Here is a 24,698-nt window from a genome sequence, read left to right as displayed (position 1 = left end):
ACAGCTTGCAGCATACACAGGTAAGAAAAATTGGACGGTAATTTTCCACCTTTTGTTGGTCTCCACACTTATGCGTCGGTACAACCTTCGCCACAAGCCAGTCGTTTGGGACACGCTTTTGTTCAATTGAGGCATTATATATTATGTATAAATAGTGGGCAACCCATTCCGCATACCTTCGCAGAAAATCATTTGGTATGCCATCTGGTACGATCGACTTTTTTACGTTAATGTTCAGTAATAATGACACGATGCCTTCATAAGTAATCTGAACGTCAGGCATTACTGATAACTGAGGAGGAAGTGGCGTGGGTGCATCACTATCATTAGGACAAGCAGTAAACACTGATTGGAAAAATCTGTTATGTAGGTAAGCGATAGAAGAGCAGTCGGTCACCAATTCATCATTGACAGCGGGAGAATGCACGCGTTTTGAGTGGTCTTCCTTCTCAGACAAGTGACGCTAAAAACGATGGGGGGGAAGATTTCATAAATGTCGGCAATATTTCTTCGTAATACTTCGTTTTTGATTTGTTCAGTTCAGCGCTCAGAAGCCTTGATAAATTGCGTATCTTCGATTGATCTTTGTTTACTTTTTGCCTCTGGCGGTTAATGGCGCGCTTCAGATGTATTATCGTCCTATTCATCCAAGGATTCTGTTTATTTTCTTTCTGTTTTTGCAAGGGCCGAAATTTGTTGATACATAGCGTGACAATTTCTTTAAACCTTATCCACATCTTATTGACGTCACTTTCCTCATTGAACGCGCCCAAAGAAAACGACAAGTAATCAATTTGCTCGTATCGTCGGCCTTGTTGAAGTTGCGCACATGTCTGAAGCTTTCTTTTTTGCGTGGCACGGCACCATCATTGCTTATCTCCACTGAAACAAGTTTGTGGTCCGATAACCCATGTTCAGTTGCAACGTTATATGTGTCGATCCGCCCGTCAATAAAAACTAGATCCAGTATGGAATGCGCGGATACCCTAGCTGTTTCACGTGTACTGTCATTGACGACCTGCGTTAGGTCATAGCTGAATGCCATGTCTAAAAGCAGTGGTTATAATGTGATTACGATACGAGGATGCTGGCAAAAGACAATGATGATGTGATTAAAAGCTGTGATGCTATAACGTGGCCGTAATGATGTGGCTTTAATGTCATGATGCTATGACATCACGGTTTTGTTGCGATTCTTATGCGATGAGGCGTCTTATGTACCGCAACCGCACCGTATATCAGATGACATACTGGCGTGGGCATAACGCAAGGCGTATGGTGAGTTCATTCTCCAGGCTCAGCGATAATAAACTCAGTGGTTTCAGCGGACGGATTGGGTGCCAATTAACATTACAGTTTATCAGTTACGAACATTTAACGACACCGCCTCTCGATTATGAACCATTACCAACCGCATTTGCGCGGTGAAAGTGCTCTTTCTGCTTCTCTAGATGAGTTAGCCAGCTTCAAGCCCGGCGCGAGTATTTGCGCGGTAGCTTCGGAAGGGCGCAGCTACCGCAGTTATGCCGCAGTTGCATCCGGACAGTTTGAAGTGGTTCCATAACGGGCGCGTCTGGAGACAACCGACGGGCAGTTGGTCCCGAATGACGCAGATGGCGCCAGGTGTTCCGTCTCTCCTTCATCGCTTTGCCGGTCGGGCGGTCGTCGTGGGAGCGGAGCAGATTCACGGAGAGTGCGCCCGACGCATAGCGTGTGCCGCTCCTGGTAGGAGTGAGCTTGCAATCTGGAAAGGAGGTCAGTGGGCAGACAAACTATTGTACTCTCGGAGTTCGTTAAAAGCTCGAAACATTTATTAATGCTAAGCGTTACTTGGCTACATTCGAGAAGAGGCGCACCCCGCTTCCATCTGACGAAGGCAGACCTGGCTGGCGTCAGGAAAATGCCTCCTCAAAAGCCGTGCGCCGAATTCGCGTTGGCTGCGAGTGTTTCGCGTGCATCAGAAATAATACACACAGAAAAGAAGTGCGCCAACGCGTCCCATATCGCGTGAATCAGAAAGACTTTAAGCTTCAGTCGAGACAGTATCGCTTAGAATGGATAATGATTCTGCAACAGGTTGCTACAGTGAGTCCGATGTCGATCGAGGTTGTAGCTTAGCGTCGGCTTGATCAGAAGTCTTGTCGACAAGCCACGCCAAAAGAGACGCTTTCGCGTTCTCATCCCATGAAAATGTGCTTAGGGATCCTCTGGAGTCCGAAATATTTTATGAAAATAAGAAACATTTCTTATTGCGTTCTAAACATTTGTTAAAATGTTTGCTCCACAGAAGGATGTCCTATAGTCTGACAGAACGGGAACCTATTGCACTGATAAATATATATAGAAGAGTGAAGCAATCTTTCCATATGAGTAGTCTGTATGGACGAAGCACAGATAGGCAAACGTTCCCTTACTAGCATCGCGGTAGTACGGCTTTACCTGTAAATATATGTTCAAGGCAAAAGAAACCTTTGGCACATTTAGGTCAAAACACAAGTAAATAACCGAGGGGTGCCGTGATCTTTTAAGTAATACACACATTATTTTTACTATAACTATGAAAGCTGCTGTTTCAACCAAAGTTTAAAAATGACGCGATATAACCACGCTCACGCGCGCATGCACACGTGCACGTCCACACACTATGAAACCAGAAGAAATATCCCCCACGGCAAGCGTAGCAAAACTTGCTGCTGAGTTAGATGATTCATAGTATTCGCAATAGAAGTTAGCGCGTAACAGACAGAACACAAGAGAGAGGAACGAGACGCCAGTTCCGTCCGCCTCGTTTGAGTTTTGTCTGTTCTGCACTACCTTTTTATTGTGAATATATGGAGATCGTCTTTACGAGGTATAGTTCCCATCTCGTAAAAAAGCCGGCAGAAGAATCTCTTATATTAACGGCAGAGCTCTTCAAGCTCTTGGTTGCGCCGTCAATGAACAGAAGAAATACCAAGAAAAGGACGAGCGCACGTGAGCATGCGTCTCGTGAGAGCGCTCGGCGTCGTCCAGGCTTGCGCATGGGCTTGCGCCACTTAAGTAGCTCGTAGGAAGAAAAAAAAATACTGAGCGCACGTGCTAGGCGTTTGGCGCCCGGTTGTTGTTGTTGCAAACTTTATTAGATAGGATGGCCAAAGGCCAGGTGGGGGTGGGGGGGGGGGGGGGGGGAAGGGAAGGGAGGACGGAGCACTGTTCTTATAATGCCGGCTTCAAGGGTTCTCTTCAGGAGTCGTGCAGACCACTGCTATATTGCCCGTACTAGGCCGCTCTTTGTGGCATAAATGGCGATGTCGAAGAGTGTGTCGTGTGAGAGGGATGTTGGGTCGATGTAGGTAGAGGTGTCGTGGTGTGGGGGAGTGAATGTACGAAATCGAGAAAACTTGGGGCAGTGCCAGATGAGGTGGTGGAGATCGGCTGCGATGGAGTGGTAGCAGTAGGGACATCGGGGGGCGTGCTGGGGATAATACCATTGTCGAATGGTCTCTGGTGCCGTACAGGTGTTGGTCAGGAACTTGTTCAAGAAGATCTCTTGTGCTCGAGTTAGGGTGGGGAAGGAGGTGAGGTGGCCTGAAGGGGTGAGTGACTTGAGGCGTTGTTGTTTCAGCTGCTTGAATCTACGGAGCCTGATTGCGGGAGCGAGAGTGGGGTCATCGTCAGGGCAGTTGGGCCAGGGGTGGTCCGAGAAGGGCGGCGCCGGGGGTCCATCGGAGGCTATTGTGAGAAGGGCCTCCTGTGCAGCCACGTGAGCTGCTTGGTTCCCAGGAGCGGCTGGTTCATGACCGGGGGTCCAGTCGATTCGGACTTGGCAGCCTGATGTTTGGAGCGCAGTGATTTGATGAATAATGTGGTGGACAGATCGTCGTCGTCGTCGTCGTCGTCGTCGTCGTCGTTGTCGTTGTTTTTGTTGTTGCTGTTGTTGTTGCTGTTGTTGTTGTTGTTGTTGTTGTTCCTTGTAACATGGCACGTGCCCACTTTGGGGATTGGCCGAAAATCGGACGTAAGGAGGGCTTATACACCCGCTACACAAAACTGTAAATTAGAAACGAGCATTTTAATGAAGGAAAAGCACACAACCACAAGCGAGAAACATACCAACCTGCGCTCATAAACTCGGAACCGCCGCGGCGGTGGCGGCGGCGGCAGAACTTTCTCCGACTCTGTGCCGCGCACAAGGGGATGGGCGACCAAAGAAGATGCGGACGCCTGCAGAAGAGGCGGTTTATTAGGAAGCGCGCCGCGCTGCCAGGCGAGAGTGAAATTGCTCAGAAGAACAAGAAGAAGTAGTGCAGGTCTTCAACGGCGAGGGAACGCCCGACGAAGACTTGCGGCAGCGCATGATGAACTTCTATAATTTACTTCGCGTTTGATTTGGTCTTGATCTTCTGCTGGCGAGCGCCATATATATACACAGGGTAAATGGCTCTCATTGACTTGTATGGTGCTCGTCGAGTTTGGCATAGTGAGACGAACACAGCTCTGCTGTTACATCAGGCTTTCATCTTTGTTCAAGCTGGCTTTGATTTTTTTAGTACAAAAACGTTTTATAATGTACAGCACTTGTAGGCAAACTTGTGCAATCGAATACACAATTACGTTACTGTATCAATTGAAAACAAATTAATAAAAGTACAATTATAATGAGGACAGCTTTTCGAAACACCATAAATTTGTGCGCATATTGACAGGTTTTACTGCAGTTGTCAGTGTAAGCAAGATCCAGAAAGAAATTTAAAAAATGAACCGTTTTTCTCGCGTTGGTACTGACTTTAAGTTAAATAGATCATTTGTTCGGGGCTAACCTGGTAACATTATTGTTCGCTAGCTGAGCAGGAGAATGAAAGGAAGAAAAAACTGGTTGCGATCAGTGTGTATAGGGCGGTAGACCAAGCTGATCCTTTACGAGGGCCGAAACATAAAGAATATTGTTGGCTCGGAGTAATTCCATGGTGTTAGTGTTGGATACACTGGAAGTAAGTATTTCTCGTCGTATATTGTATACCATAACGATATGCTGTAGTCAATGCGGGTAGATATAAGCATAGTTCTCTGAAAGCAGGTTAAATTCCTTGAAAATCGACGAGCAGAAATAGTAATGTGCGTTTTCTTAATATCAGTGATGAGTACATCAACATTAGCCAAACTCTGTGTAAAGGAATAGCAAACTCTTGTTTCCAGTAACAGTAATTGGAAGGGGCCCACGTACTTGGCAGAATAGAGGTTGGAGTTCTTTAAGGTGAGAGAAAATGCTAGAAACGTAGTTTTACCGGAGTTTATTTGTCGTTTAGCATGACAGCATCAATGAGTAAAAAATATTTAAATTATTAAATAAAGAATAAGTAAGCCTAAAATATATCAGAGTTAATTTCGCATCAGAGTTCCTCTTCGCTTTCCTGTATCATCACCTAAGCATATATCAGAGTTAATTTGTTGAACTAGATGGCAAGGTTCCTCTTTGCTTCCATGTATCATCAGGTTTACTTCATAGATCGGTTTTGGGCCCAATTTTGTTTCTGCTACAATGATAGTGAATGATGGGTTCTTTCGTTGTTGTTGAAGATGATGATGATCTGCGTTGGTGCCTGATGGTTGCGGCACTGATGACACGACGACGATGGTTGATGGAGGGTTTTTCAAAAACTGTATATTTCAGCGAGAGACATATACAGGATATTTACAGACTGAAGTGGACAGAGTAAGAAATAAAGTGGGTTCCTAGGTCAGCTAAGACTTGGTGCCCGCGGCACCCCCGGCAGCGACGGACCCTGACCTAAGACTACCCAAGTGGTGAGATCCTCCCTAGCCTGACTTGGCTAGCCCGTCAATACGCCGGCCGTCCATAGCACATTAAAACCCTGAGGATTCGACCCCGAGACCTCGTGTCTCATGGTTTTGATGGGGCTCCACCCCCGATACGATACACCCCCGATACAGCCCAGCTGAGGCTCAAGACAATTCGTCTCCGCGCAGGCGGCATGATCCAAAGGCCGTTCGCTGTTGACAGGCTGGCTGCAAGCCCATCATGCGCCCTTCAGGGAACCGCCGCTTCCCAAGCGTTCGCCTTTATAGCGTCGCTGGCGCCTGCAACCCTTGTCACGCAGCCAAAGACGACGCAGCTGTCTTGAAGAAAAAAAATACACCATCTTCCCGTGGGGAACCATGAGGAGGATGCGAAACATCATAGGGGTTCCGTGTAGGTTCCATTGTGTTGCCGTTATGTTGTTTCATTTATCGGAGCACGAATGGGAACGTAGTGTGAACCCCCATGTAGGGACAGAGAAATGTAGAGACAGCGAAGAGACCGACACCGGCGTTACCTGATCGAACTTGTTGTTGTTGTTGTTGTTCCTTGATATTGGCACACCTCCTGGTTCTCGTCTTTCTTTATTGCGTGCTCACGCTCCTACCCCGCTGCCCGCCCTCTTCGTCCTCTTCTGTGGTTGAGCTGCAAGGCGCGTGGCGCTTCCCGCCACAGCTTTCCCACGGGAAATTCAACATCCTCCTCTAAAGTTTTCAGTTCGTCGTTTCCGTTGACGTTCAGGTTCGCGTGCCTTCGTTGTATCAGTAGCTTCTTGACGTAGTTTGAATATTTGAATAAGTCAAAGACATAAGGAGCGATCATAGCACTTGCTCTTGCCTCGGTTTTGTAGCGCAGGGACCCTCTCCTCGCATGATAGCCGATCGCCTCCTTTTTATGTTTAAGTGAAGCCATGTTCTGATGTGCTCGGAAACCACTGCAATCACGGCATACGGGTCTGTATATATTTGTAAATAAAGTTATTGTTACAAAAAAAATCCTCCGTCGCATGCCCCCGCGCAAGGGACACGAGTAAATGCAGAGCATTGGGGTTTTTTACGTGGCGTAGGGTTGGTGGTGGTGGTGGTGGTAGTTGTTGGTGGTAGTTGTTGGTGGTGGTAGTTGGGTTTGAGAGAGAGAGAGAGAGAGAGAGAGAGAGAGAGAGAGAGAGAGAGAGAGAGAGAGAGAGGAGAGACGTAAGTAGGTAACGTCAACTTGTTATTTATTGCCATCACTTGCATCAATCGATGGGATCTTTATTGTTTCTCTTCTTCTTTTATCTCTCGAGAGGGGGGTGGCTGGGGATGGAGGGGTGTTCAGTCGGTTGTCGACGTGGGGAATGCCTCTGGATTTACTCTGGAAGGCCCCGACCGCCGACGAACGCAAGAGAAGAGAGCGCAGGAGTTGACTGCAGAGTGGAGCCCGCGCCAACCCGCTTTATAGGGGGTGGTTGTATTGCGGTAACGTTTAGTGTTTGGGGGGTTGGTGCTATCACGTGTACACCACGCAGCTATCACGCCGCTAGCACGCCGCTGAGTCGCCAACGCACGCCGCTGACGACGTAGTTTGAATGAGTCAAGGATATAAGGCGCGTTCCTGCTTGGGCCCAAACTGGGCCTGCAGTATGTACTAAATAAATAAATAAAAATATAAGGCGCGTTCGTAGCCTTTGATTCTGTGTCGCTTTTGTGGCGCAGTGGGTAGAGCACCATGTACCTTGCGTTCCGCCCGCAGGGTCGTGGGATCGAAACCAGGCGCCGGTAACTGTTATTTCTTTTTCTTTTTATAGTGTAGGGGGAGGCTGGCTGCTGCGGACGCCGACGCACGGGTGACATCGTGAGTTATACAAATGCTCTGCATTTAAAAAAATCGGTTTTGAAGCGCAGTGGGAAGAGCGCCACGTACCTCCCGTTGCGGCCAGAAAGCCGTGGGATCGAAACCGGGCGCCGCAAACTATTATTTTAAATGCAGAGAATTTGTATAACTCACGATGTCACCCGTGCGTCGGCGTCCGCAGCAGCCAGCCTCCCCCTACACTATAAAAAGAAAAAGAAATAACAGTTACCGAAGCCTGGTTTCGATCCCACGACCCTGCGGGCGGAACGCAAGGTACATGGTGCTCTACCCACTGCGCCACAAAAGCGACACAGAATCAAAGGCTACGAACGCGCCTTATATCCTTGACTCATTCAAACTACGTCGTCAGCGGCGTGCGTTGGCGACTCAGCGGCGTGCTAGCGGCGTCCCCCCCTCGAGAGATAAAAGAAGAAGAGAAACAATAAAGATCCCACCGATTGGGGGGGGGGGGTGCAAGTGATGGCAATAAATAACAAGTTGACGTTACCTACTTACGTCTCTCTCTCTCTCTCTCTCTCTCTCTCTCTCTCTCTCTCTCTCTCTCTCTCTCTCTCTCAAACCCAACTACCACCACCAACAACTACCACCACCACCACCACCAACCCTACGCCACGTAAACGACCCCAATGCTCTGCATTTATCGTGTCCCTCGCGCGGGGGCATGCGACGGAGGATTTTTGTTTTATAGTGTAGGGGGAGAGGTGCGGATGGACGGACGACGGACGACAGAGCCGAGAGCAAGAGATGCTTCGCATCTAAAACTAAGTTTATTGGAGCGAACTTGTGCTCCCCTAACAACTCAAAGAATACACAGGCGGCGAAACAAGTAAAAAAAGTGACGTGCGTAGACGGCGATTCAAATGCCGCGGCGTCTGCACGGCGGTCATTTATCATTCGCCGTGAGGGTTTCTGGAACAGTCGAATTGTATCGAGAACACTGTAGATCAACGAAGATTATTCTAGGCTATTCACGTTAGTTCGGAACGCTCTCCCTATCAGAAGAGATAACACATGCGGCCCATAAAGAAAGAACGAACACGCGCCTCCCTTGGCACACACAACACCGATAACACAGACCGGCGCAGCCCGGCGGCAAAATCAAAACACAAATAAACAAACCCAATGTATGGTTCGCGGCAATATTGCATCTGGGGCGGTATTCTCGTAACTGTCCCTTTTGAAAACGTCCCTTTTGACTCCCTTTCATCGTGACGTACTTCCAGTTAAGCAGTGAGCGTTGGCAGTAGGTTTGTTGCGCTTGCGTTACGTCACTTCCGGTTGTTTGCTTTCAGCCAATCAGGGCTCGCCAAAAGGGACACTTTCGAAAGGGACGCAAAAGGGACAAAACTCAAGAATACCGCCCCTGATGTGCATCCTGCGATTGAACTGCGGTTGTTTGCCGATTATTGTATCTTGTTTTGCCGCGTCAAAAGTTTTTCTGAGCAAGAAGTACTAAACAATTCTTTATGTCGGATTTATAACTGGTGGGAAACTGGTATATGCAGATCAATTTTGATAAATGTGTGTACAAGACGGCGATAAATAAGAAAACTCCATTGATGTTTTCGTACGCTGTGAATAAAAATGCATTAATTAAGCGTTATACGAAGCTGGAATATCTCGGCATAGCAGTCGCTAGTAAATTAAACTGGAATGAACTTGTTGAAAACTTGTGTGGATCAGCCCGGCGAAAGCTTGAATGGCTGCGACGTAAATTAAGAGATGCTGCTCCAGATATCAAACATGAGGCATGCACTATTTTAGAGTACGCTAGTATAATTTGTGGCCCTCACCAACAGTACATAATTGATAAATTGGAACGTATTCAGCTAATGGCGGCTAGGCTTATTTTTTTCCTATTAGAGCAAAACAAACTCGGTAACCTCCATGCTTGCTGCCAGGGCTGGTCTCGCTACATTGGCTATGCGGCGGAAGTTTCGTATCAACGTTATAACAATAAGCTGAATTTGAATTCTAGTTTGTATTTTCCGCCTCCTGGAAGAGTTTCACCGCGAACTAATCACGCCTAATCTATCATGCCTTATGTGCCTAGAGCTGACTTTTATTCTCAAGGCAATTTTTGTGTGGAACAACTTGAACTCCTGTGTATTTGCAATTAACAATAAGGTTGACTCATTCGAATAAAATTTGAAAGCGCTTTTTGCGTGAGCTAGTGTTTTGTATTCCCAACCTGTAACAGCCCGGCAGAACTCACAGTATTAAAAATAAATAAATAACTACTCTAGCGTAATATCACCAGCCCGCAATATGCAATTCCAACAAAAAAGAAAATGTCATAAATCGCTAATACTACAGCCTTGTGAAACACGTATTTTCCGTTATAAGTGAGCACTGTAGTATAAGCGACCCTGTAGTAATCTCTGAGGCAATCTTCAATCGTGAAACATGGTTAAATAGCGCGGTAAAGACGGGAAAATAAGGAAAGATCACACAGGGCTAGCGCTGGACATCAACTGAAATTTTTACTGCACACATCGGAAGATATACAGGGACGGCGCATTCGTGAATATGGCCAAAGCAACCAGAAAAAATCGCGACAGAGTCAAGTGGCGCATTTTGTTACGCACGTGACAAGTGCGCATTCAGATAATCAGTTTCTTTTTTTCGACAAACTAATAGATGCCGGGCTTACACGGTTATCACCGGCTCTCGTGCTGTACCACGCTCCAAACAATTCATGGCTGGCTTGATCTTTAAAACAGCGCAATATCAGTGTCTTCTCGAAAAGTGGAACACAGTGTGGAATGCACAGGCAGCGGCGGCAATGGTCAGCTAAATGACCCCCCCGCAGCGAGCGCTTGAACAGCTGTACGGTGCTATCAGGGCCTGTCATTAATGCACCTACCAGTCTGCCCTATCTAGCATTTTCCACAAGATAGAGGCACTTTGTATACAACACCTTGTTTTCAACCAACAAACTGCGTGGCATGCCTCTTAGCACAGCAGCTGCCCTTTTTCTTGTCGTTCACAGCAGAGCACATTCGTGCTAGTTTTTATGGGGCTGAAAACACAACGTCGGCACCACCATTATTCCCCGCCACCTTTTTAAGGCGGTGGGAGAAATTGAGCATGTAAGGAAGGACCACAAGCATCCTTTCTTTGCGAATTTCATCTCACCCTTGACGTCGTGCCCTTGCCTTAACGTCACGCAAAAGGTTTTCTACCACTGATGCTATTATTTCCCGAGGGAAGCCGGCATCTTTCAAAACTGCAACTTGGTGGTAAGCTGCCGCAGTGGCTCAGTGGCTAAGGCGCGTTACGCTGCTGAGCACGAGGTCGGGGGTACGATTGCCGGCCGCCGCGGCCGCTTTTCTGATGGAGGCGAAAAGCAAAAAACACCCGTGTGTACGAGATTTTGGCGCACGTTAAAGATCCCTAGTTAGTCAAAATTAATCCGGAGCCCTCCACTACGGCGCGCCTCATCGCCTAAGCGTCGGCGCGTTAATTAATTGGTTGACTAAGATCTAAGTTGACTAAACCTTACGATCAATCAATCAGCAACTTGGTGCTGAACTCTATCGGCGACTTGGTGCTGACAGGATTTTTCGAGGGCACCGCGAAGACAGCTAACGCCAATACCCGTTCTCACTATTTTCGAATGTGGTGAACGAAAATCCAAAAGTGCCTTTTTTTGCAAACAAGGTGCTGTATACAAAGTGCCTCTATCTTGTGGAAAATGCTAGATAGGGCAGACTGGTAGGTGCATTAATGACAGGCCCTGAGAGCACCGTATAGCTGTTCAAGCGCTCGCTGCGGGGGGGTCATTTAGCTGACCATTGCCGCCGCTGCCTGTGCATTCCACACTGTGTTCCACTTTTCGAGAAGACACTGATATTGCACTGTTTTAAAGACCAAGCCAGCCGTGAATTGTTTGGAGCGTGGTGCATCATGAGAGCCGGTGATAACCGTGTAAGCCCGGCATTTATTAGTTTGTCGAAAAAAAGAAACTGATTATCTGAATGCGCACTTGTCACGTGCGTAACAAAATGCGCCACTTGACTTTGTCGCGATTTTTTTCTTGTTGCTTTTGTCATGTTCACGAATGCGCCGTCCCTGTATGTCTTTCTATGTGTGCAGTAAAAATTTCAGTTCATGTCCAGCGCTAGTCCGGTGTGATCTTTCCTTATTGTCCCGTCTTTACCGCACTAATTAACCATGTTTCAGAGTTCGAACCAACTAGCCCAGATTTATGCGTTGACAAATCTTCAATCAAAGACAAGAGAGTACCAATTTCTCCCACCGCTTGAAGCTGAGTACAAAGGATATCGTAGTTAGTTGTATCGATGCATGTTTGTAAAATCAACAAAGCCAAAATCGAGTATATTCCCGCTACAATTGAATGTTTTACTGGATGAGTAAATTATCAGAGGGTAAGTTCCCATGGAGCAACCGGCTGGAAAATCGTATTTAGTTTCTCGTGTATATTTTACGGAGTAATAGAAACCTTAAAATGTGTCGGCAATTGCGCTCGCTCTTTTATCGGTTTGTTGCTGCGACAGGGCAGCGCGCGCCGAAGCGCGCCGAGTCTACTGAGTACAGAGCGCGCGCAAGGCAAGTGTGAGTGAGCCGCCGCGACGGAACAACTCGCCGCGAAAAGCCGCTCTCCTGGCACTACCGGCCCACGCCACCACCGGATTTTGGCGCTGGAGCAGCGCGCCCCGCCGGAAGGCACGCATCTCCCCCCTTCCTCTACGCCACTCCCTTGCTCTCCTACGTCCTCCCCCCGCGTCGGTGCAGTTGGCAGCTGCGCAGGGGCGGCCATTGGTTTCGAGTGGCGTGCCCGTACGTACAGTTCCTGTACAGTTGCTTTATTTTATAGAATAATACTGAGCAAGTCTGCCCGCACGGGTAGAGCGACGTCCCCCGCATCGCGACGGCGCGCAGGGTTCCAAACGATCCGTGCGCCGGCGTACATTCACGCGACGAGCCCGCCAAGGAGAAATCCGCGTGACGTCAGCGGCGGAAACCGGTCTCCCCGCGTCCCCGCGGACGCTTTGTGCGGGCCCCGACGCGCCGGTCGCCCAGCTGCCACCCTGTTGTTCGGACAGAAATGTCGAAGGGTCTCAGTGAAGACGCCATTTTTTCCCTCCTTTCTTTAGTGGAGCAGTATCCTGTACTCTGGGATACCAGAAGGGATGATTACGCGAACACGGATGTAAAGGCTTCCGTGTGGCTTGACATTGCAGGACACATGCTTATCCTGTACCCGCAGTTTGCCCCGTACACGATAGGTGAGTAGCGTGTGTCGTCGGCCTCCCGAAGACGAACGAAGCTGTAGTAATCGTTGTGTGTGTTCTTACCGTTGCTTTATTTCTGGCGTGCGCAGATGGACTGAAAAACATCTTCCAAAACAAGAGGAGAACGTTTCGACAGGAGAGGAAAAAGGTGGTATCCAAGAGTGGGCATCCCGCTGAAGACGTATACCTCGGAAAATGGAAATTTTTTTCGTCGCTTCGCTTCCTTGAGGCACTGACAAAGGAGACAAGCGCTCTCTCTGTCAACGATGACTTCCAAGATGGCGAAGAGATGGACGGTGTAAGTAGACTGGCTTTTCTTGGCGTGGCTGTGTACGTTTTCCTGTCAGTCAATGTTCATATTTGCATAGTGACAATAAGCAGATTGGTTTCAAGACAATTTATCGAACGCTGCTTCATCAGAGATATACCCTATTGTCGAGTGCAGTGTTAAAAAAAACGCCGTCTGAAGGAACCGCCTACCGTTTTTATTGGTACATCGGCCAATGCACTTAGTTGGGAGGATAAGAAAAATATTACTCGACTATAGGCCGACTATTTTTCTGGAATTCATTCGGCAATAATCACAACGCAACGTCGTGGGACATGCGCATGGCTTTTATCACTAGTTTCATAGTAATACGTATACGTAAACCTCAGAGTTTCATAGTAATACGTATACGCTAGAGGGAAACTGGCGCTAGTGTCAATGCGAGCCGCCGAATGGCAGCTTCAACCCCCCAGGAGGCGGCCATGCCTGGAGGATGCGTGATTTTCGATCATGGCTTGACCCAGCCGTTACCTTGACTTGACTGAAAGTGCTTTTTTTGAAATACAAAGCCATAACTAATTAACTAATGTTGATTATAGTGTAAACAAGTTGTACTTCTTGTTAATTTTGTATTTAGGTTCAGAAAAATTCTTCTAGCAGACGGGAAGAAGCTTAGCGGGGCTGACGATTCGGATATATATATATATATATGTCGTACTTCTGCGATTCTAATCACACTACTTTCGGGAAAAACATTTGGAAAAAGTTTGCATGCGAATCTTAGCACCCCAATTTCTGAGCAACCATCGCAAGGTGGCTTCCAGAATCGTGCGAACCGGTTCGAGGTGACGTTGCAGTCAAGTCATTTATGAAGTTTCCAATTAAAAACCACTTAACGGAACAGAAGACGACCTGCTGGGGGATACTGAAAGCGCCCGCCCAAGCGGCACAACGCTCTCGAATGGTAGTGAGGGTGGCTGAGTATCATACGTAAGCGGTGGGTTCACTGTCTGTGCCTATTTTTCCTTTGAGTGTTCGCCATATGAAACATATATTCTTTGCGCCCGTCTCGTCAGGTTCGCCCGCGAAAAAAAAAGTGGCGGGAGCAACCCCTCCCCCTAACTTGATGGTGGAAAAAAGACGGTGATGAAAAGATCGTGATGGTGGAAAAAAGACGGTGCTTAGAATCGAGTAAATACGGTACATGATCATCAGCCTATCTACGCCCACTGCAGGGAACAGGCCTCTCCCATAGATCTCCAAATATCCCGGTCCTGTGCTAACTGCGACCAATTTATCCCCGTAACCTCTTGGTCTCGTCTGCCCATCTAACTTTATGCCGCCCACTGCCACGCTTGCCTTCTCTAGGGATCCAGTCGGTTATACCTTAATGACCAGCGGTTATCTTGCCTTCGCATTACATGCCTTGCCCACATCCATTTGTTCTTGATTTGATTGATTGTGGGGTTTAACGCGCCGACGCAACGCAGGCGATGAGGCGCGCCGTAGTGGAGGGCTCCGGATTAATTTTGACCACGTGGGGATCTTTAACGTGCGCCGAAATCTCGTATACACGGGCGTTTTTGCTTTTCGCCTCTATCAGAAAAGCGGACGCCGCGGCCGGGAATCGAACCCGCGACCTCGTGCTCAGCAGCGCAATGCCACATCCATTTCTTCTTCCTAATTTCTACTAATATGCCCTTAACACGCGTTTGTTCCCTGACCCACTCCGTTCTCTTCTTGTCCCTTAATGTTACACCTATCATCTTCCGTTCCATTGCTCGCTGAGTCGTCCTCAATTTAAGTTGAACCCTGATAGTGAGCCTCCAAGTTTCTGCCCCCTAGGAGAGTACAGGTAAGATGCAGCTGTCATGCGGCCTACCATGTCCCTCAAGTTGTTGTTGTTGTTGTTGTTGTAATCCTTTATTTCAATGGGATGGCCATGCGGCCATAATAAGGGAAGAGGGGGAAGAGGCAGGGAGGAGTAGCCGAGTAGCACAAATGGTGGGTCCTTGAACGCCTTAGAGATCACTGCCGTCAGCAGAGCAAGGCTAGGGTTATTGGGATCATGTGAGTGCAGTCAAGTCAACTTTTACGACCGGGGTAGGCCCCGGTTTACACTAATCTCGATTCTCGAGAGACCACTCTCTAGGCCGAACACCCCGAGGGCTGAGAGAAAATTAGCGTCTTCGAACGGGGGGTCGTCTTGAGAGGAATGACGTGGCAAAGCGTTGACGAGTATTGGGCGGTACAAAGAAAATGCGGCGCAGTGCCAGATTAAGTGGTTGAGGGTGGCGAACACTAACGCTTGACAGTAGGGGCAGTAAGGAGGTGGAGTTGTTGCCGGGTGAACCCATTTTCTCATGATGTGGGGTGTGAGGGCTGTGTAGCAATAGTTTTGTTGATGAAGATTTCCGCAGAGCGAGGCATCGGAGGAGCCAGAGCCAGGTAGCCAGCGGGAGTAACGGACGCAAGGCGTACCTTCCGAGCATGGCGTGCGCGGTCAAGTTGAAGGCGAGGGTCAGGAGAGGGGCGCGACGCGTCGTCGTCGTCCAGGGGAGCGGTACTAGTGAGACACTCCCTTGCTGCATGGTGTGCAGCCTGGTTGCCCCCATCCGAGTCCGTGTGACCCGGCACCCATGCCAATCGACCAATGGTCCCATTGCGAGCCAGAATGGCGATCACGTGTTGGACTGAAGAAGAAAGTGTATGACAGCTGCATCTTACGGTATACCACATGCGCACAAAAAAGACGCCGCTGCCGCCGCGTGTTTATAACACGTGGCGAGCATCGTTGTGGTCGGTTCGCATCCTGCCCGGGGCGCGCGTTTTTGTCCGTTGTCTTTCCTCACATTTCCCAAATGCCTATCGTCGTACTACCCCCCAAAGAATGACCATCATTTCGTTGTGGCCGCTCAGCCCGTCACTCCACCTATGAGGTTAGGACAGGGATGCACGGGGCTTAACAAATCTAAAGCTGATGGCGACCAAATGGGCGAGAGTCGGGCTTCCCTCCTCCCGCATGAATATTGACCCTTTTCGCCCGTGCTCTGAAGGCAAGCACTGCTACTTCCTCTCTCTCTCTCTCTCTCTCTCTCTCTCTCTCTCTCTCTCTCTCTCTCTCTCTCTCTCTCTCTCTCTCTCTCTCTCTCTCTCTCTCTCTCTCTCTCTCTCTCTCTCTCTCTCTCTCTCTCTGACATGTGTAGTTTCGTATAGTATGAACGCAATGAGAAAACCAAGTTGCACTTTTCCCTGCAAAATGCTGGCACCAAATTCGTAGTTGTCAGCTCAAGCTTCCGGTACAAAAAGTTAAAAAATCAAGGTTAACGAGATCTTATGAAACGATTTACAACTGTACTGCCAGTGTGAAAGGTTGATCAATTAACTTTTATTAATGGGGATTAACTTAGTCTGGCGAAAGCAAAAACGTTATTTGAGCTCATATAAAGGAAAAAAAAATAGGTGACATCTTTCTCCAGATGGACGCGGTACAGCCGCTGCTTGGGTAGAATTGACCGGCTCTCTGCAGACTATGTATATATAAGGAAAGTAAAGGGAGAGACACTCAAGAAAAACATTTACAAAATAAAGTTCACTGACGTTTCGACTGGGCGACCAGTCTTAATCGAAGTAACGTACGACTAGAGTCCCTCAATGAGGGACTCTGGTACAACCTAGAAACGCGCGCGCTTCTACAGGTACCCGCCGCGGTGGCTCAGAGGCGTTGTGCTGCTGGGCACGGGGACGCGGCGGCCGCTTTTCTGTTGGAGGCGATAAGCAAAAATGCCCGTATGTAGGAGATTTCGGCGCACGTTAAAGATCCCCAGGTGGTCAAAATTAATCCGGAGCCCTCCACTACGGCGTGCCTCATCGCCTGCGTTGCGTCGGCGCGTTAAACCCTGCAATCACTCAAGCTTCTATAAATGCGGAAGGTGTGCTACAGTGAACCCTTGTTAAGAAAATACGATTGCGTGTTTAGGAGAGGTAACAGGGATATAGACCGTTCCAACGAGGGCCCGCCATCTTGCGTGAGGAGCGCCGTCTGGTAGCTGGCCGATTTACTGGCTTGGGCGTTTGCTCCGCGGCGTATGGGCGCCAATGGCGTCTCGGCGAATTTTTCGTTGTAGCGCGTTGTACGCTCTTTTCCGTAATATACTCTAAATGGTAAAGTTGTTGCATCCTGCCGCCAGTTTAAGCGACCTTGCTTAAACTGGCGGCTTTTTGGGCAGCGGTGGAGCCGAAATTCGCCTCGGGGTAGCGTTGTCCACGATGGGTAAACGATGCCGTGCCGAACATATGTTTGAAATACTTCGTCACAAGTTTTTTTTTGTGTGTGTGTGTGTGTGTGTGTGTGTGTGTGTGTGTGTGTGAGAGAGAGAGAGAGAGAGAGAGAGAGAGAGAGAGAGAGAGAGAGAGAGAGAGAGAGAGAGAGAGAGAGAGAGAGATAGAGAGAGAGAGAGTACCTGGGATGGCGTATAGCGGGTACTTTGATCGCTTTACTGCAAAAACTGATGTTAAAACGATCTAACCGTGATACGCTCGGCGCCCATGGGTAACAAGCAGAAGTGCGTGTCATTGTAACAGACTTCTGGCTTCATATCCCTGTATGGTGTAATACAGGTAGTTTTGGATGAACTCAGTAATTATCTGGCATATTATACAGTTTGTATTAAATCTTATCGATACATCAACACAATCGCCAAGGCCAGCCCATGTAATACTTGGAGCTGGGTGTGCCGCAATGTAGTGAACAGTGGAGATAGAACTAATACCACCTGCGGCACAGGTAAGTTTCACTGACCCATTTCAGTTTCAAAAGAAAGTACGCATAAGAGAGATAAAACATCGTTATTGTCTATTCACGTGGAACTAGGGGCCAACCGCTACAAGCTTTCGAGCACAGCTACAAAGTGGTGGCTCTTATCTGAAGAGACATTAGTTAGACATGTCTAGCTTTTCTAGCGCCGCTTATTCCTCAATAGACCCTTTGCAAAAAGGCGGACAACACTGAGAATTCAGCGGTGGTAACACTGGTGGCGTACGAGACGACGCCATTAGAAAGGAAGCAGGTCGTAGCAACGCCGTTGCGGTTGCATGTTTTCGCCCACGGCTTGACGAGTCTGTTGCCCCATTGCCGTAGTCATATTTCTCTCCTAAAGTGGTGTTTTGCGCTACCTTTCGAATATTAACGCTGGTCAAATCGCTTCCGCTTATCTACCCCGCTGCTCAACGGCGTACCCTTCTTTTCTCCTATTTCTTCTGTGTTTGTTCCTTCCTCTGAAATCCTCTCAACCCGAGCAGAGGCAGTCGCTGCCTCTGCTCGCTGCTGACGCACGCGTGCGACATATCGCTCCCGCATTAGCACCGCAATCACCGACGGAAAAATCAAGCGCGGCAAGTACAGAGGCGGTGAATCGCAAACGTGACCTCTAGCAGAGACATCAAAATCAGTTTCATTATGCATGCTTTGGTCATTTTCGCGAATAGTTTTGAAAGTTTGAACATACGCAAAGTGAGCGCTCAGCAGAGACGGACCCTTCATAGCCCGTTCATAGCGGCCAGCCGCCGCTACCACGGAGCAAGGACGCCGACAACCAAACAAGGAGGCAGCGCTAAGGCTATTCTTTATTAGCAACAAATCCTACCTTTGCTTGCTGCTGTTTGTCAACACTGACGCTGACGTAACGTAGGACTCCACGCTGACGTATGATCGCTCGTACTCGTAGGACCTTTCAGTGGTCGACCTCGAAGAATAAAAATCCTGAATATGCCGCTCTTCTATCGAAGGAAGGGCGGCAAAGTTATTTTCACATCCTGCAGTGGGAAACACCACTTCGCGGGACGCGTATGCAATTACATGGACGGTGGACGGTAGCTACTCCATAGAAACTCTGTGCTCGCAGCCTTTTCGCTTTCTTTCTAATGGCGGCGCAGCCGGTGCACAGTGTTGCCAGAGTGGCTTGCTGCTTTTCCGCCAACGATTTGGCCATTTTGCAAAGGGTCTATATGCCGAAGAGGCATTCGAACGGCGAGAACTCGAGCTAGAATGAAGCATGATTGCGGAAATTGCGTCCGCTACCGCGAAAACAGGACTCGGCATCGGGGTCTCGGTATCGGGGTCTCGGTATCGGGGCCACCCAACAGGCGGGTGCCCAGACATCAGCACGCAAGGCTTGCCTTCCCTTACCTCTTCCCCCTCCTCCTTGCCTCATTGTGACTTCAACATGTAGCAAAGAAATTTGCGGTCCCAGGCAGAGAGGCCATTACATATTGGCGGTGAGCGCGAACACAGGCGGCGCTGCGAAGCCCGCCTCCGTGACGTCACCTTAGGGATTCTCGCATTTGTCGTCTGCTTCACTCAGGCTCGCTCTCCCTGCTATTTCTTTGCGCTCGGTCAACGTCTGATGCTTGTCCGCACCAGAATTGGCGTGTGGGTAACTTTTTATCATAATAATAGGCTTAACATCGCATACACTAACTCATGGTGTCAATTAAAGTATAGTTTTGGATACCGCTGCGGGAGAAACATTGCCGGCGCCACCCCATTCCTTGCGAAGCCGGTCCTGAGCGGAGCGCGAAGAGTCGGAGCTAGGCGTCAGCTTCTCAAATAAGCATTAGAACAAAAGGAACAGTCAGCTGCTAATAACCGACAACAGCGAAAATGGAAGACCACAAATTCTAGGCCTTCAGGGCTGTTGGCTTTGGCAGAAGGCATTACGATTCCCGGTAATCATATGTAAGGTAAAACAGTTTTTGCAACCTTGCCGAACGCTCGAACGTGTTAGACTGCAAAAACTGTAGGTTGAGTTCCAAATAACCCAGTGTGTATATACGCGAGTGCTGATTCTATACCATGCATCTAACCAGTATGGAGGTTTATTGAGCAAAACGAGTCACGTTTTCGTTAAATTTATAGTAACACATATATGTTTGTTAAGACCTGGAGGGATATTTCGGAACATTTTGCACAGCCATATCTTCCCGATATTCGGATACGCGTTATAGCGTTATAGGAAAACTGCACTCAAGAGGAGGAGGAGGAGTAAGGGGAGGAGGGGAAAACTTTATTTAACAATTAAATCGATCTGGTTAGTGGGACGGGTCCTCAGTCCAGGGCAAGAGAGTAAAAGTAATTTTCTTCAAATCATAGAACGCCATCCCGAGTAGAATAGAATGTGTTCTTTGCGCCTGGAAGGGTTGAAAAGCAATAAAGAGCTACTTGGAATTCTTCGGTTTCGATTCTTGTAATATATGCAGGTATACTATTTATTACGTTAGTTAGCGAGTATATCATGCCTTCAACACTGTAATCATGTCAATATTGTTCGAGTTGAGAGTCAGTTCGTTATGATAACGATATAATTAAGATAGAAATTCGGAGCACAAAAGCCGCCTTCGAGTACTGTGGACCACGTCGTTTAGGGCGCGGTCGCGGGGGCGTAGCACATACCTTCTCATTGTATTTGCATGTGAATAAACAAAGCACGTTGCGGATATGCACCTTCTTGCACGCAGCCGTAATGAAAGCCAATTTGTGAAGAAGGGAATGTGTGACATACAACATGAAGGAAGTATCCACACGACCTTTGTGAGCCTCCCAAACATCCCCAAACCTTCTAATAAGAAGTTGGTGACGGCGCAGAAAAATTAATGCGTTGGGCAAAAAAAAGCAAGAAACATTAATCTGATAGAAGACAACAACGAAAGAAACAGAAGAAAGCCGCTTTATTTCCTACTGTGCGATGCGCGTGTAGAGGCCGCTGCTTGGTACGTAGCATTAAACTGTTGAGTCTTCATAGGAGCATCTCAAAAATACTGCAGGGAAGCCTACGCATTTTGAATACTTATATACTTATCGAGAAGCTCTGATCGCTGATCCTGGCGAATAAGTATGAAAGGACGAGTTGCACACGATCTTCTGACCGATACTCTGAAGAAAGATGTTCTCTATCTCTTCGTGTGTTGCAAACTTGTGGGGGATACAGCTTCAAATTATTCAGATGCGTCAGAAGCTGGCAAAATAACTTAGTCGCTAGAAATACGCTTTTTAACGCACTACACCAACGAAGCGGGTGATTTCTAGCCCAGGCACTGCTGCCCCTCACAAGCGGAGTGTAGCAGACGACAGCGGCGCGAGTCCCTAAGCCGACGTCAGAGCCAGGGGGCGCCACTCAAACATCTCACCGCCAATAGCCCAATTTTTTGCAACCATTCCGAAGTAGGTGTACAGAAAATGCTCAGCAGAACAAAATTGCGAAAAAGTCTTGTGTATTTTAAGTGTGCAACTCGCAAGGTGCCAGTTTGGCTCCCTTATTGGCAGCATTGCATTGAAATAGTGCGAAAATTAGTGGAAAACCCTCCTACGCGATGCCTACAAAGCTCATGAAGGCAAAGGAGCGGCCGTGATCGGCGCGCACACTCCAGAGAGGGGGAAAGGCGGCCGCGCTCCGCGAGCGCAAAGTACGAGGGCGCGTTTCCCCCTCGCCCGATGAAACGGTCTTGTGTGCCAACTTTTGTGACGTACAACTCCTCAACAACTCTCCCCAGCAAAAGAAAAAAAAATGAAAGCAAAGTAAGAAGCAAAGTAATAACCAAGTTCATTGCATTGAAGAAAAAAAATGGGGGAAGGGATCAAACACTTTAAGTACGTATTACAGGAGAGAGAGAGAGAGAGAGAGAGAGAGAGAGAGAGAGAGAGAGAGAGAGAGAGAGAGAGAGAGAGAGAGAATGCTCTTTAATGTGAACTGGTGAGGTCAGCCCTGCTAGAGACAAGGCTTGCTACACCAGATGGGGGTGACTACGTTGATGAGTGGTGAATATCAGACATCAGGGTTACAGCAGGAAGAAGACAAACATAAAGCGTTAAAAAAAAAGAAAAAAAAGAAGTACAAGTAAAACAAGAGAATGCTGCCAACATTGTCCGGACATAAAAATACAATTGAAAAGAAAATCGTTAATGGAAACGCTGAAGCAAAATGAAAAGTAAACGACGGAAAAAAAAAGTAGCAACACCAACCCAAGAAAAATAAATAGATGAACGCCACAGTGCGAAAAAGAAGATATCGTGAGACACTTGCTCTGTCTCTGATCTAGAGAGATTTGTCCAGTTCAGTCTCTCGTAGGAACTGGAGCAGAACTTTTGTACCTAAGGTACTGTCAGCACTTCGAGACTGCCTCCATGACGTACACGAGAGAGGGAGCTCGCTGCAGTTTTTCGCGCAGCAGCGTATAGAGGGCAGACGCACAGCAAGTGATTTACAGTCTCGCGCACACCGCAAGTCCGGCACAGGGGGGAATCTTCCCACCCAATCTTAAACTTAAAACTCCGAGTAAACGCCACATTCAGGCGCAGTCGGTGCAGAACTCCTTCACACCGCTTGTTGAGGCCGCGTGGAAAACGGAAGTCACAGTGCGGGTCACGCCCTTATCCTCGCAAGTGGATGGGCAGGAATAAACAAATGGTACAGCGAAGTTCGAAGCAAGTAGGCTCACAGGCACGACGCATATAGCCCGGCGGCCGCTGGTGACACCCATTTCTGAAAACTCCAATGACGAGCTGCACAGTGAGGAATCGCAGGGGCTGTTCACAGAAGTCCTCCGGGCGCACGTGCCCGCGTGGAATTTACCACAAAGTGGATCACCAGTAAGGGTCGAGAAGCTTCCGTGTACACGACCAGAGCCACAGGCTGTCACAGCAGAATGTAGGCGGGGAGGCAAGTCGGGGTGGGCTAATAGTGTTTCCGCACTGTTGGCCCTGTTGCTAGCGGTTTGCTCATAAGTATGGCACGTTAAAACACTCCGCGGCTTTTGTCCGGCTGAGGCTTTCTACACGAGTGGGTGGCTCGGCATGTAACAACTAAGCTTTGATATTTCTGAGGGGGTTCCAATGCTAGGTTATGTTAACGATTGTTACACATAGTTTTCGCAAATTAATCGCAGTATTATTAAAGTGTGGACAAGCAACAATAATAGTACGGACACACTTCAGGTATAAGAAAGCGAACAGAAAATTACAGAAATACAGTGGTAAATTAGCAAAAATTTCATCTCTGGTGAAATTCGCGAAAGTTAGTATATAAACACACAGTAAATTCTCGTTATAACCCAGTCGTCGGGACAGAAAATTGGCTTCGTTATAAGCCACAATTCGCTAAAAGTGGGTATGATGGGCTCTCTGTTTGCATTGCTCTGGGGACAATGAAACAGTTCAAATAGAGCGACATTTCGGACGAAGCAATTTCGTTGTTACGTTAAGAACGGTCTTTCTTTTTCTTTTTTTTTTTTTGCTAATCAAACCGTTCCAGATCAGTTATTTATTTAGTGATTGTGCGTGCTTTATTGCAGGAATCTGTGATTTCCAGTGACCCAAATGATCAAGTTCCACCAAGTCCAGTTTTGAGTCTGGCACCAAGCCCTACGCCAAGTGAGCGTACTGGCCCCTGCGATATCGCTGTGGAATCGTACGTACTAAAGAGGAACGAAGACGGGCTTCAGCTGTGTGCTCTAGAAGAGAGACCCAGCACTCCGAAAAAACCAGCTCAGGCGGAATCACTGACGCCGGATGACTGCGCGGCCTTCGGTTCCGTTGTGGCCGAGTATTTACGGCACATGCCTTTGGCGAGCAGGGCGAGATGTCAAGCAGCGATATTGTCCCTGATCCCATCGTTCCTTCAGGAATAAACAAGTTCTACATCTCTGTTGTGTTCTTGCTATCTGTGGCTGCTGCAGTGAATGCTTGGATGTTATAGTCACACTACCCACACAGATGAAGAAAAGGCTGGTCGAGGCCTACCCACTTACTGTTCTCAATCCAGTGTAAGGAAACTGGTCCCACTTGGTAGATCCCCGCTGTTCACTACATTTGGAACTAGCACATGCATGGGCCAGCCGGGACTTCGCTACAGTGCAATGGAATATTCTAGTTCACTGTAACTTCGCGCTGCCTGCAGTAAAACCTTGACTGACGCCCTCGGTTTCTTCTGTGATGGTTGGGAGAACGTCATAATAGTACAGCTATATCATAGCATTGTGATGCGGTTTGAAAATCGTTGTTGAAATGATTATAACAGCACAGCCGTACGTCAATAGCTGTCGCTGTACAGTGGTGATCTCGCTAAGGCTGAACACGGGAGCGCGTGGCCGCCGGTACTATCAGAGCAGCCTACCGTGCCCATCGCGAACCATCACGCATGCGCTGTGCGTGCCGAACGATATTTTGCTTTCAGCGCGCGCATCGCGTCATCAGAGCGTCTCTGCTCGTCGTCTGCTATGTTGCGTCTCGTCTGCTAATGGTACTTTGCTTTGATCCGCGATTCCTGGATCCTTGCATGAAAACGTCGAAATATAAAAACGTAAAGGATGATAGTTTTCTCCCGTATATTCGTTTATTGAATGAAGGTCCTAGCGCCTGCGCCACCTTTGAGTGACCCGCTTCGAAGCCTTGAATTTTCGTGCTTCTATGTGCATTTAAAATACTTTTTTTAAGCACTTGCAAAAATAGTGCTGTTAAAATCTGCGTGAT

General features: G+C 48.1%; 1 long non-coding RNA gene across 1 annotated transcript; it reads left to right on the top strand.

Annotated features, from left to right (window-relative positions):
- Positions 1–12,367: 12,367 nt before the first annotated feature.
- On the top strand, positions 12,368–23,873 carry LOC144170748 (uncharacterized). The gene is made up of 3 exons (XR_013322674.1): positions 12,368–12,903; positions 12,999–13,207; positions 23,522–23,873. It is a non-coding gene; the product is annotated as an uncharacterized LOC144170748 (long non-coding RNA).
- The last annotated feature ends 825 nt before the right edge of the window (positions 23,874–24,698 follow it).

The sequence above is a fragment of the Haemaphysalis longicornis genome, unplaced genomic scaffold (genome assembly GCF_048455015.1).
Source record: "Haemaphysalis longicornis isolate Haplotype H1 unplaced genomic scaffold, Haemaphysalis longicornis Haplotype H1 scaffold_1, whole genome shotgun sequence".
Lineage (NCBI taxonomy): Eukaryota > Metazoa > Arthropoda > Arachnida > Ixodida > Ixodidae > Haemaphysalis > Haemaphysalis longicornis.
Note: the sequence above shows the minus strand (reverse complement) of the source record. Positions and strands in the feature narration are given on the sequence as shown.